The sequence below is a fragment of the Pseudorca crassidens genome, chromosome 4 (assembly GCF_039906515.1).
Source record: "Pseudorca crassidens isolate mPseCra1 chromosome 4, mPseCra1.hap1, whole genome shotgun sequence".
Taxonomy (NCBI): domain Eukaryota; kingdom Metazoa; phylum Chordata; class Mammalia; order Artiodactyla; family Delphinidae; genus Pseudorca; species Pseudorca crassidens.
The window spans coordinates 132,843,762-132,854,593 of record NC_090299.1 but is presented as its reverse complement, the minus strand read 5'-3'; the positions used below and the strand labels follow the sequence as shown (position 1 = coordinate 132,854,593).

Sequence of the window (10,832 nt, the reverse complement as noted above, 5' to 3'; positions counted from 1 at the left end):
ATGGCTGTAAAAAAGTTTTTACATTTTCATCTCACTTACTTTATTGATCGTGACTATCTAGAGCTCATCTTTTTCATAAAAATGCAAAATGGTTTTATGCACATTTAATATTTAAATCTCTTCAAATATTTTTAAATTTTATTATAACATGTATGTAATACAAAGAAAAGTTAGTTAAATGTTTTACCAAGCTCCAGGGAGCCTTATTATTTCCGTGCCATGACTGAAAAATTTGGGCAAGCAGCCTTCCGTTAGGGAATTTCAGTGATTCACACGTGTGCAAGGTTCTCCAAAGTGCTTCCAAAAACTGAAACCATTTCTGCAGGCTCTGAGGCACAAGGATCACTTGGCCTCAAAGAACTCAGTTCCTTCTTTTAACTGTAAAATCCTACAATAACAACATTCCACGTGGTCCCATTGTAATGTTTTACACTGGACGACGCCCTAGGCTGGGAAAGTGGTCCACAGATAGGCACATTCGTTCATGTTCATTCACCCTCCGTGCCAACTACCTTGGACAAAGTAGTCGCCCAGGGGCCTTCCTCCCACGTTTTCTCTAGCAGGACTTCAGGGCCTTCCTTCTTCTAGGCCGTGGAGAGTGTCAAGGTCTGGAGTAGCCACCCATTCCGTCCGATCCAACGCATTTTTCCCTTTCCTCTGGCCAGCTTGGTCACGCGCTGCTCCCAGGTCTCAGTCTCAGCCCGGGCAGCCTGGCGTGCCATGCCCGGCGCCCGTGGATGCGGCAGGTGGACTCCGGGCCACCTCCTCGCGCCTTCCCTGCAGGTGCCGCAGGAGGGATAGGCCAAGTCCCGGTCCAGCGTCCCTGCGAGGCGGGGCCGGCGCTCCTAGACCGCCTCCCTCTGGCCCTGCAGGTTCTGAGATCCCGGGCTTGGCAGCGGCGGCCACCTCCCTGGGGGCGGGGAGCCAGGCCACCTGGGGCAGTCGGCCAAGGGCTGCCGCCACCCTCCCCTCCCTCAGCCTCCGCTGGGGGTGTTTATATTCGCCTCTCCTCTTTTCTCTTTCACTTTTCTTTTCGTTGGGAGTTGGGACACCCTGGGTTCCAGGCGTCCAGGGGAACCCCAGCTGATTCATTCTTGGCCGCAGAGGCCCGACGCCCGGGAAGGGAGCCGGACGACCGCGCCCGCCCCGCCTCGCTGCCCGCCGCCCGCAACTCTGTAGCCCGGACTCGATGGAGGTACAGAGCTTGGCTTCTCCGCTTTGGGAGGGGTGGTGCTGGTGGCTGAAAGGGCGAGGGAACTCTCCCCGAAAGCCTTCGCCTCGGACTCCTCCCAGCTCTGGCCGGACGCACGCGTCTCCCCACAACGGGCTACCGGCCGGGCCGCCCCGCCCTCTTCTGGGGAACGCTTGAACGCGACTTCGGTTTTCGGTGGCGCTCCGCGCGGAGGTATTTCCCCTTCTGACCCTTTATTGCCGTCGCGGGCTCTCCTCGCCATCCTCCGCTTGCAGCCGAGCACAGATTGCTCGTCCGCTAGCGGGTCCCCGCTCGGCTCCGCCGTCGGCTCCACCGACTCCGCACCGGCAGGCGGAGGGCGAGGGACGCGCGCCTGGCCAGCCCAGCCCAGCTGCGGGGTTCGGAGAAAGCGAGGTCCGGCGGCACAGAGCGCTGAGTTCTGCACCTCATCGAGCTCAGAAAGTTCAAGAAAGGTACCGCAGCTCCCGCTTCTTCCCTGCCCCCTCCCAAACTCCCCGCCGGCTGGTGCCAACTTGAGTGTGAGCCCAGCACGTCTGACTCTATCTTAGTCAAATTACCCTCCTCTGCTTTGATCAGGACACTTAACCTTCCTTGGGAGAGGAATCTGCAGGAATGGTTACCGTTTGACAATCAGGCCTCCGTTTATATTATTTCCAGAAAATCAGTGCTAGAAACTTGGAAGAAATGCAGGAGACTTGTACTGCCGTGAAATCCTTATTCAAAGTGGCTTTAAGTGAAAATCCAGTTAATTTTGTCAGGTGTTATTGAGACTCTTGCAAGTGTATACAATGTATTTGAATTTAGCTTATAATATATTGAATTTAACTTGAATTTCTATGCATTTAAAACTTTGTTATTTTCGAAGTATATGTAAGGCAAGATTAATTCTTCAGTGTTGCTTATAACAGATTCTTAAACAGGGTGAGTCAGAAGTTTAGAAACTGGAAGTCAAATGGTTGTCACTAGCTATCTCCATTATGTTTTTAAAAGCTACAGTCTAATGTTATGACACTGGTAATGGTATCTCCTTGTAACTGATAGGCATTCTTATCTTGTCAGTGGGCTTCTAGAGGCTTCTTTGACTTGATTGAATAGAGGCTTCTTTGACTTGATTGAATAAACAGATCAGATCTAGGTGGTTACAGCATCCTGCTGTGCAGAGGTGGACTGTTCTATGGAAAGCATCAGGGTACAATATACATTAAACTCCTGTCATTTTTATTAAAAAGCAGTGTGGTGGGCATGATAGACAGAGGGAGGAGATACAAAGGGAAGAACACAAGGATATAGAAAGGAAAGGACTGAAAACAAAGCAATAGCCATTTTAGATTTAAAAAGTGATGAAAAAATTTAAAGTTTTACTTAATAAAGTTAAGAAGTTTACAAAGTTCTGAAGGTTTGTTCTGGTTGTGTTTTAATGGCACACCCTTGTATTTCTTCCTCTGTTTTCTCCTGTCAAAGTTTTGGTCAGACTCAGAGCAGCCTTTCCAGCAGTATCATCTGCTCTATGACAGAGTGACAGAGGGGTTAGGTTGGCCGCTGGACTTCTGGTAGGCAGAGTGTTCCCATACTTTTGGGTTCACTGTTCTCTGCTAATTTGGAGTGGGAACTCCAGAACCTGATTTGAAGCTACAATTTCTGGAATTAGGATTTTCCTACAGGTTACCAGTGGGTTTAAGAAAAACAATTTGATGCTTTCCGTTTAAATCCATGAAATTAATATGTAAATGTCAACAGCCGTATCACAGGACATAATGTTTGTCAATGCAATACATGTTTATAAACTTCTTTAAAGGATGGGAGAAAGCAGTGGTCTAAAGTTTATTGAAATAAAGTTTGATAATTGAAGAATTTTAAATCCTAGAAGGTTCTCCATCTCAGGTTTGCTGGCTCTGGGTGGATTTCAGGAAGGCGGTGAATGAAGCTCTGAAATGTTGTGTAAAGGGGATTTTTTCTGAGGGAAATAGTCATAACTCTAAGGAGTTTTTTAAATGAGTCTCGAACCCTAACAGTTTTTAAAGCATTTTAAAACTTAGAAAACTGCCCTTTCTTCCTATCTTGCTTAGAGTTTACTGTTTAGCTGTATTCATTATGTAACTATTCTTTTGAAGGTTAGTTAATGACAATACAAAGAGTACTGTTTTAGGTCCACAGCTTGACTATGGGAAATAATATGAATCATAGCTAACACTTGTTGAATTCTTATTATGTACTGGATGTTGTTCCAAGTATGTGTTTATTTTTTTAAAAATATCATAATAAACTTATGTGATGTAGGGACTGTATTTTATAACTGAAGAAATTGGAGCATAGAGTAGTAATTAAATAACTTTCCCAAAGTCACAGAGTGAGAAACTGGTAGAGCTGGGGTTTGAACCCAGACAGATTTAAGAGCACCAATATTTATGAAGGGTGATATTATTTCCATAGAAATAGTTCCCACAGTTTGACAGTGACAATCAACCACTATTTCATTTTAATGCGGAGTGCTATAATGATGGAACATTCATTTAAAATTAATGCTTATATGGTACTTGTATAATTGACCTTATTAATTATATATTTAAAGATTATCTTTATGAGCAAATATTCTAACTTTTGCTGCCCAGGCAGAATTATTCTCTCCCTGATACGAATTTATTTGGTGCTGTCTACATTCCCTTATAATAGCTTTTCTCTCTGTAAATTCATCTTCTTATGTGCCTGTCTCTACACTTACGTTTTGAATAAAGACAGGACAGTGTGTCCCGTGTCCCCAGCCAGGGGCTGGACACATAGTTGACTTATGTTGACCTCAGTGATCACTGGACAATTTGACAGCTAAGCAGAGGCATGCAAAAGCAGGTAGGAAACCTAAGTAACACAGCAAAACACATCGCTGGAACGTTATAATAAAAACACTATCTTAGGAAAATAAGTCTGGGCTAGGATTTATTGAAGAAAAGAACAAATTGGAGCTGAGGAAACCAGCCAGAAATCTATTGCACTCATTCAGGGATGTAGTCTCATTCCTATTATCTGCTCAAGGACACAGTTCTAGTAATTTTTCTTTTTTTTTTTAATTCATCATCAATTTTCTTCTCTGTCTAACGAGTCTTTCCCATTACCATGCAGGCATGCTATAATTTCTCCCATTAGAAACAAAAAACAAAAAGTCTCTGTTGACCTCATGTTTCTCTCCAGTTACCACCTGGTTTTTCTCTCCCCATTTTATAGGACAACTTTCAAAGTCAACCCTATTCTGTCTCCAGGGTCTCTCTTCTCATCCTCTCTTGACCCAGCCAGGCTGTCATCCCCACTATTGTATGAAAAATGCACTTGTCAAAGGCACTAAGAACCCATGTTAAATCCAGTGATTAGTGCTGGGTTCTCTTCCTAGGTGCCCTGTCAGCAGAACTAGAAAGTTCTTCATTTGGCTTCCAGGCCATCCCCTCTCCTTATTGTCCTTTTTCCTCACCAGCACCTATTGCAGTCTCTTCTGCCAGTTCCTTGCTTTCTTAACCTCTAAATGTAGGCATCTGTGGGCTCAGTTCGTGACCTTTTCTCTGGCTGTGCTCAATCCCTTGGTGTTCTCAATCTCATGGCTTTTGACACCTTCCCAAGTGGTGATTCATAAATGCATGTCTGGAGTCATGACTTTTCTCTGAACTCCAGACTCATACATAGAAGCCTCTTCACCATCTCTGATTGGATATCTAGTTCTCACTGGATTCCTGACTTAACCCCCAAAACTGCTTCTCCCACTGTCTTCTTCATCTCACAAATCCATTCTTGTAGCTGCATAGATAATTCTTGTTTTCTCACACCCCACATTTAATCTGCTAAATCATTCAGCTGTGCCTCGAAGATAGATCCCACATCTGACCTGCTTACCATCTTCACTGCTGCCACATGGGCCCAGGCCACCGTTAATCATGTCTCATGGTATCGTGGCAAGAGGTGGTCTCTCTGTTGCTCTACTTGTCCCTCCCCCCACCCCAACCCCAAGAAGATTTCAGTTATCTGTTCTTACTTATCTGCATTAAACCAACAAACAAAACCACAAAACAAACAAACAAAAACCACTCCAGAATGCAATGGCTTAAAAAACAAAAATTTGTTATTTGTCATGATGCTGCAGTCTGGGCTACATGCAGCTGGTCAGTTCCTCTAAGCCTGCTGGGGATGAAACACCCAAGAAGGTTTCTTCATTTGTGCATCTGGAACCTCAGCTGGGCTGGCTGTGAAGTTAAAGGCTCCTCCTTTGATTCTTCCTTTTCCGTAAGAAATAGCTCTTGCTATAGCAGTTGAGCAGGGTGCTTCCTGCTCATGGTGAGTTAGGGATCTAGAGACTTTTTTGTGTGTCCTTCTTTTTTGTTTAGCTGGTGGGGCTTTTTTTTGGTGGGGGGGAGGGTACCATTTTCTTATAAACCTTGGGGGCTTCCTGTAAACTTTATTGAGGTTCACTCCATTGGAAAAGACATACCCAGAAAACTCTTGAGACGGACTCCGGTTTACTTTGGCTGTGAGTCAGAATGCTGTAGGAAAAGCCTTCAAGGCCTTTAGAAACACCTTTGTCTCACTGATAGGGTCTATGAGGTGCCACTTTAAATCCATTCTAGATTTAATGAGGCGTCTTCCAGCCACATACTTGATTTGATCTTTAACCTGAGAGTCCATTGTACTAATAGGCCCTGGATTTGATCTTTACCCTAAGACTACTTCTTTCTTTGAGAATCTTGTGTTGTCTCGAGAGACAAGAATGACAGTAAGTTTAGTTTTCCAACCTAGCAAGTCCTGGGTTGAATGATTTCTTCTAAATTCAGCTTGAATGTTCCTCTTTCTCTTCCTGCAATTAATCCTAGGCTGCAAAAGGAAGCCAATGATCACATTCAGAAATTTTCTTAGCCAGGTCCACAAGTTTATTAGGTACGTTTTCTTTCTTCCATATTATTGCAGGCAACTGTGCAACATGAGTTGCCCTCTCTCCAGCCTCTAATAATAATTTCATCACTGCCTTTCTCGCCTCACTAACAGTGAGTGTCCTTGCTATGTACTCCCCAGGTGTCTACCTATCACCTGATCTTATATCAATTTCAGTGTCAATTACTAATTGCTATGTAAATAACTAGCCCCCAAATTTAGGAGTGTAAAATCAAAGTGATTTTATTTGTTTAAAGTTCCAAGATTAGAAGTTTGGACAGGACCCAGTGGCAATGACTTGTCTCTATGCCAGAATGTCTGTGGTCTCAGCTGGTATGACTCCAAAGGACTGTCTGAGATTGTTTAAGAAATTGGGTCATATGTGGGGCCTCAGTCCTGGCTGTTGGCTGGGTTCCTTCATGCTTTTCCACTTGGCTTTTCCCCATGGCTAGATTGGGATTACTCACATGGTGGTCTCAGGGTTGTTAGACTCCTTACATAGTATCCAGCTTCTATAAAAGGGAAGCAGGAACTGCAGATGCTCTGAAGGCCTGGGCCTGGAATTCCCAGACTGTCACATTTGTCTCATTTTATTGCGAAAAGCAAGGCAGGAGGCCATCTCAGATTCAAGAGGAGAGGACATAGACTCAGCCTCTTGCTGGGTAGTATGTTATGCTTGTTCATGGAAAGAAGGCATTGATGGGTGGCCACCATCTTGAAGATTATCTGTCACACGTTGGGATCCTGCTAAAGCATTGATCCAGTTACGCCACTCCTCTATTCACAACCCTCTATTGCCATCTCATTGTACTTCAATAAAAGCCGAATTCCATTACAGTGGTCAGTAAGGCCCTCGGTGATTCGTACCTCTGCTGCCTCATCTGCTCTTCCTCCCTTAGCTCAGGGCTTCAGTCACACCGACAACCTTTCTATTCATCACCCATACTGCTCTGTTCTTGTCTCCGTGTCTTTGAACTTGCTGTTCCCCCTGCTTAGACTGTTTTCTCTCAGATGTGGCCCAGTCCCTTACTTCATGGGGGGCCTGGCTCAAATACCCTCTTTGCAGGGAGGCTTTCCCTGACTGGTGTACTTCGTGTTGCATTCCCACCAGCATTCTCTGCTTAAACTCTCCTCCAGACGCCCACAACTACTTGCCGTACTGCCAGGTTTACACTACCCTATCCAAAACTCTTAGGGTCGGATGTGTTTGGAATTGAGATTTTTTTCAGTTTTTGGACAGGTCATTTTTATAGACTGAGTTGTGTCTCTCCCTCTCCCCACCAAATCCGTATATTGAAGCTCAACCCCCAGTGTGACTGTATTTGGAGACGGGACTCTCAGGAGGTAACTCTGGTATACGAGGTCCTAAGAGTGGAGCCCTAATCCAGAAGGACTGCTGTCTTTATTAGAAGAGGTAGAGACTCCAGGAGTTGACACGTACAGAGGAAAGGCCATGTGCAGACGTAGTGAGAAGGTGGCTGTCTGCAGACTAGGAAGAAAGTCGTTACTGACCCTTCCAGCACTTTGCTCTTGTACTTCCAGCCTCCAGAATGTGAGAAGATAAATTTCTGATGTGTGAGTCATCCACTCTCTGGTATTCTGTTACAGCAGCCCTAGCAGAGCAGACTAAGAGAGTGACATAATGCCTTTGCTATATACTGTGTGACAACTACGGTATATAGTAAGCTTATCCCGGGACCTCCTCAAAAGTGAAATAAATGCAGATTGTAAGTAGTCTTATGCCAGTTCATGTTTTGTTAACCAGTAAATTAAGCAAAATGTTCAGTTCTTAGAGCCCTTTTGAGTTAAGATTTTCAGATAAGGAGCAATGGACTTATATATGTTTTATTTAATGATTTGTTTGTTAATTCTCACCTGTCCCCATTTGCACATGAGCTACAGGAGAGCATGTAGTTTTATTTCATTCATTGCTATATCCCCATCATGTCAGTGCCTGGCAAATGATAGACTCTCAATAAATATTTGCTGAGTGGATGCTAAAGGGTAGAATATGTTAAAAGTAATGGGGAATAAAAGAAGGGCTATTTCAAAGAAGATCTAATTTGTTTATACATTTTATTTATTCGTTGAATTGATTTAAAATAATTTTGAGTGCCTAGTATGGGCCAGGCACTCTTCTAAGCCCTTGATGGGCCTTCATTCAGTGAGAGGTGCAGAGTACAGGGAGGATCCTGAGGACTGAGTGGGAGTGAGGAAAAGTAGACATTGCAGGAACTGATATGGGTCCTAGCTAAAACACGGGGGTGAGGCAGGGAAATGGATGCGCTTCACTGTGGAAAGCTCAAGATTGAGATAACAGTGGAACGTAAAGCCGAAAATGTCCTGCAAGTCATTAGAAGTACTGCACTGAAGATCGCGTGAGCTGTTAGTACAAGAGATTTTAGTTTATGGGTTAATAGTCAAGAATTATTGACTGAAGCCATTGACTGTCGGAATGTCTCCCCAGGAGGCAAAAGTATGTAAAGAAGGTTTGGGGTCATACGAAGACCAGAGTGTCTGTTACTGAGCTGCGCACTCTGGAAGAGGAAATGTTCAGGCAATGTCTTCAGGAAAGCGTTGGCCAGTTTCCAGGTCTTCTAAAGAGAACGTTAGGCTTTTCACACTTTCTAGCCTTTGCTTGCCTGTCCTGCGCACTCTGTCTGCTCCTCTCATGATGGATTTTATATTCGCCATATGCCTCTTCTTACACCCACATCTTTTCTTTTCTTTTTTTAATTGAGGTATAATTGACATATAACGTCATGTGAGTTTCAGGTGTACAACATAATGATCCAACACTTGTGTATAGGACAAAATGATCACCACCGTAAGTTTAGTTAACGTGTGTCACCAAAGATAGTTATAATTTTTTTCTTATGCTGAGAACTTTTAAGATTTATTCTCTTAGCAACTTTCAGATATGCACTGTAGTACTATTACCCAGAGTCATCATGCTGTCATCATGCATTACATCCCCACGACTTATTTGTATTATAACTACAAGTTTGTACCTTTTGACCCCCTGCATGCATTTTGCCCCCCACCTCTGGCAACCAAGCACCCATGTGTTCTCTCTACGAGTCCCTTGCTCCATGAAGTTCTCTCGGCAAAACCTCAACTCTACCTCCTCTCTAGCCACCTGGAAATATTGATCACGCCTCTCCTCTGTTCTGCCCCCACTGATGGATACTTCTCTAAGTACCTGCAGTATTTTCTATATTGACTCGTACTCACATTGCCCCTCTCCTCAAGTAAATGATACAGGTGGTACAAAGGATGACAAGAATTGTGATGGAGTTGGAGGGGCTGAAGTTTGGGAAACGCTGTGTCCTTGTGTGCCAAGCACTTGCTTGGTACACAGTAGAGCTTTAATAATGTTATTTTTGTTGTCAGTAATCTATCACATATTGCTGAGGGGATCAAGTAATATCAGGTTCTGAGAAAAGGAGTTTGACTGGAAATAAGTCACTAGTGATCACATAACGGTTGGAATGTCCCAGCATATGCTTTATTGTCAGTATCAGGAAGGGAAATAGAACTTCCTGAGAGTCTGATTTGGGCCAGGCTACAGATAGAATCCTTACACTCATTTTTAGATGATACAGATGAGCTTCTTAGATTAATATGAGGTTTTTAGAACTGAGAAAAGAAATAGCTTGTTTAATAGGTTTTTTTTGCCAGTTTTATTATTTGAAAAAATAATTGTATAAATTGCAAAGTAAATGCTTCAATTAAAGAAAGGAAGTAGAAGCAAGTCACACCCTATTTTCTAAATTCCTTCAAATAGAAATCCTTTCGTCTTCCTACTTCAACAGTATTTGCTAAGTATTTTGAAAAAAAAAAATTCGAAAGTACAAAAAAGATGAGAGGAATTTTGTAAAAATTGTAGTATTGTTAATATTTAATTTATTTGGTGTCTTTTTTCCTGAGAATCCAAGAGAACAAATATGCAGTCATAACAACATTGTCACTTTAAAATTTGCAGTAATTCCAAATGTCAAATTAAAAAAAAAAATCTATATTTCATATCTTTCGACTCTATGCCTAGAAAGCAAGATCCTTCTCATTGCTTCGTGCAGGACTTCTCAAACTTCAGACATGTGGTTTTCTGATGGCTTATTAGATTTGATATTGAGGTATTTCTCTTCTGCACTTTGACCTCTAAGGCACATTCCTCAGCTTCTGCAGTTCACAAAGCATTGGCTTCTGGCGATGGTTTTGAATCAGGGAGGCTAACGACAGACCGGAAGCTCTCCCAGTCATTGGCAGATGTTTATGATTTACTGAGCACATTCCCTGTACATGGCTCTCTGCCAAGCGCTGTGAGGGGTAAAAACATGCACCAAACATGATTCCTTTTAGAGACTTATTATCTAGTGGAGCAATGAATATCTGTGCACGAAGAACTGAGGTACCCAGTATACAACTGTCCATGCTCTAAAGAGACCATGCTTTCTTTCATCGCTAAACGTACGGACGTGCACGTCCCTCATTGGGACTATTTCATCCAATGTCTTTTCCTCACTCTTCCTCCTGACCCACTTACCTGATCCAGAGGTGTTACTTTGACATTGTTTTCTCTGGGAATATTTCCCCTAAGCCTCCAAGATTGGATTAGGTATCTCCCATTCTTAATTTCATTTAGTAAATATTTCAATACAGTTGGCCCACCGTATCCACGGGCTCTGCATCCTCGGGATCAACGGACTGCAGATTG

At 43.3% G+C, this 10,832-nt stretch overlaps 1 protein-coding gene across 5 annotated transcripts in view; it reads left to right on the top strand.

Annotated features, from left to right (window-relative positions):
* Positions 1 to 1,053: 1,053 nt before the first annotated feature.
* The window catches only part of IL15 (interleukin 15), a 79,047-nt gene continuing 69,268 nt past the window's right edge, over positions 1,054 to 10,832 (top strand). Inside the window, exon 1 of one of the 5 annotated variants that reach the window (XM_067736800.1) lies at positions 1,054 to 1,195. The gene's annotated coding sequence lies outside the window, so the exon portion shown is untranslated. Of the gene's footprint in view, positions 1,196 to 1,527; positions 1,666 to 10,832 lie in introns of those variants that run through there. The other 4 variants (XM_067736797.1, XM_067736798.1, XM_067736796.1 and 1 more) reach the window with 4 other exon arrangements.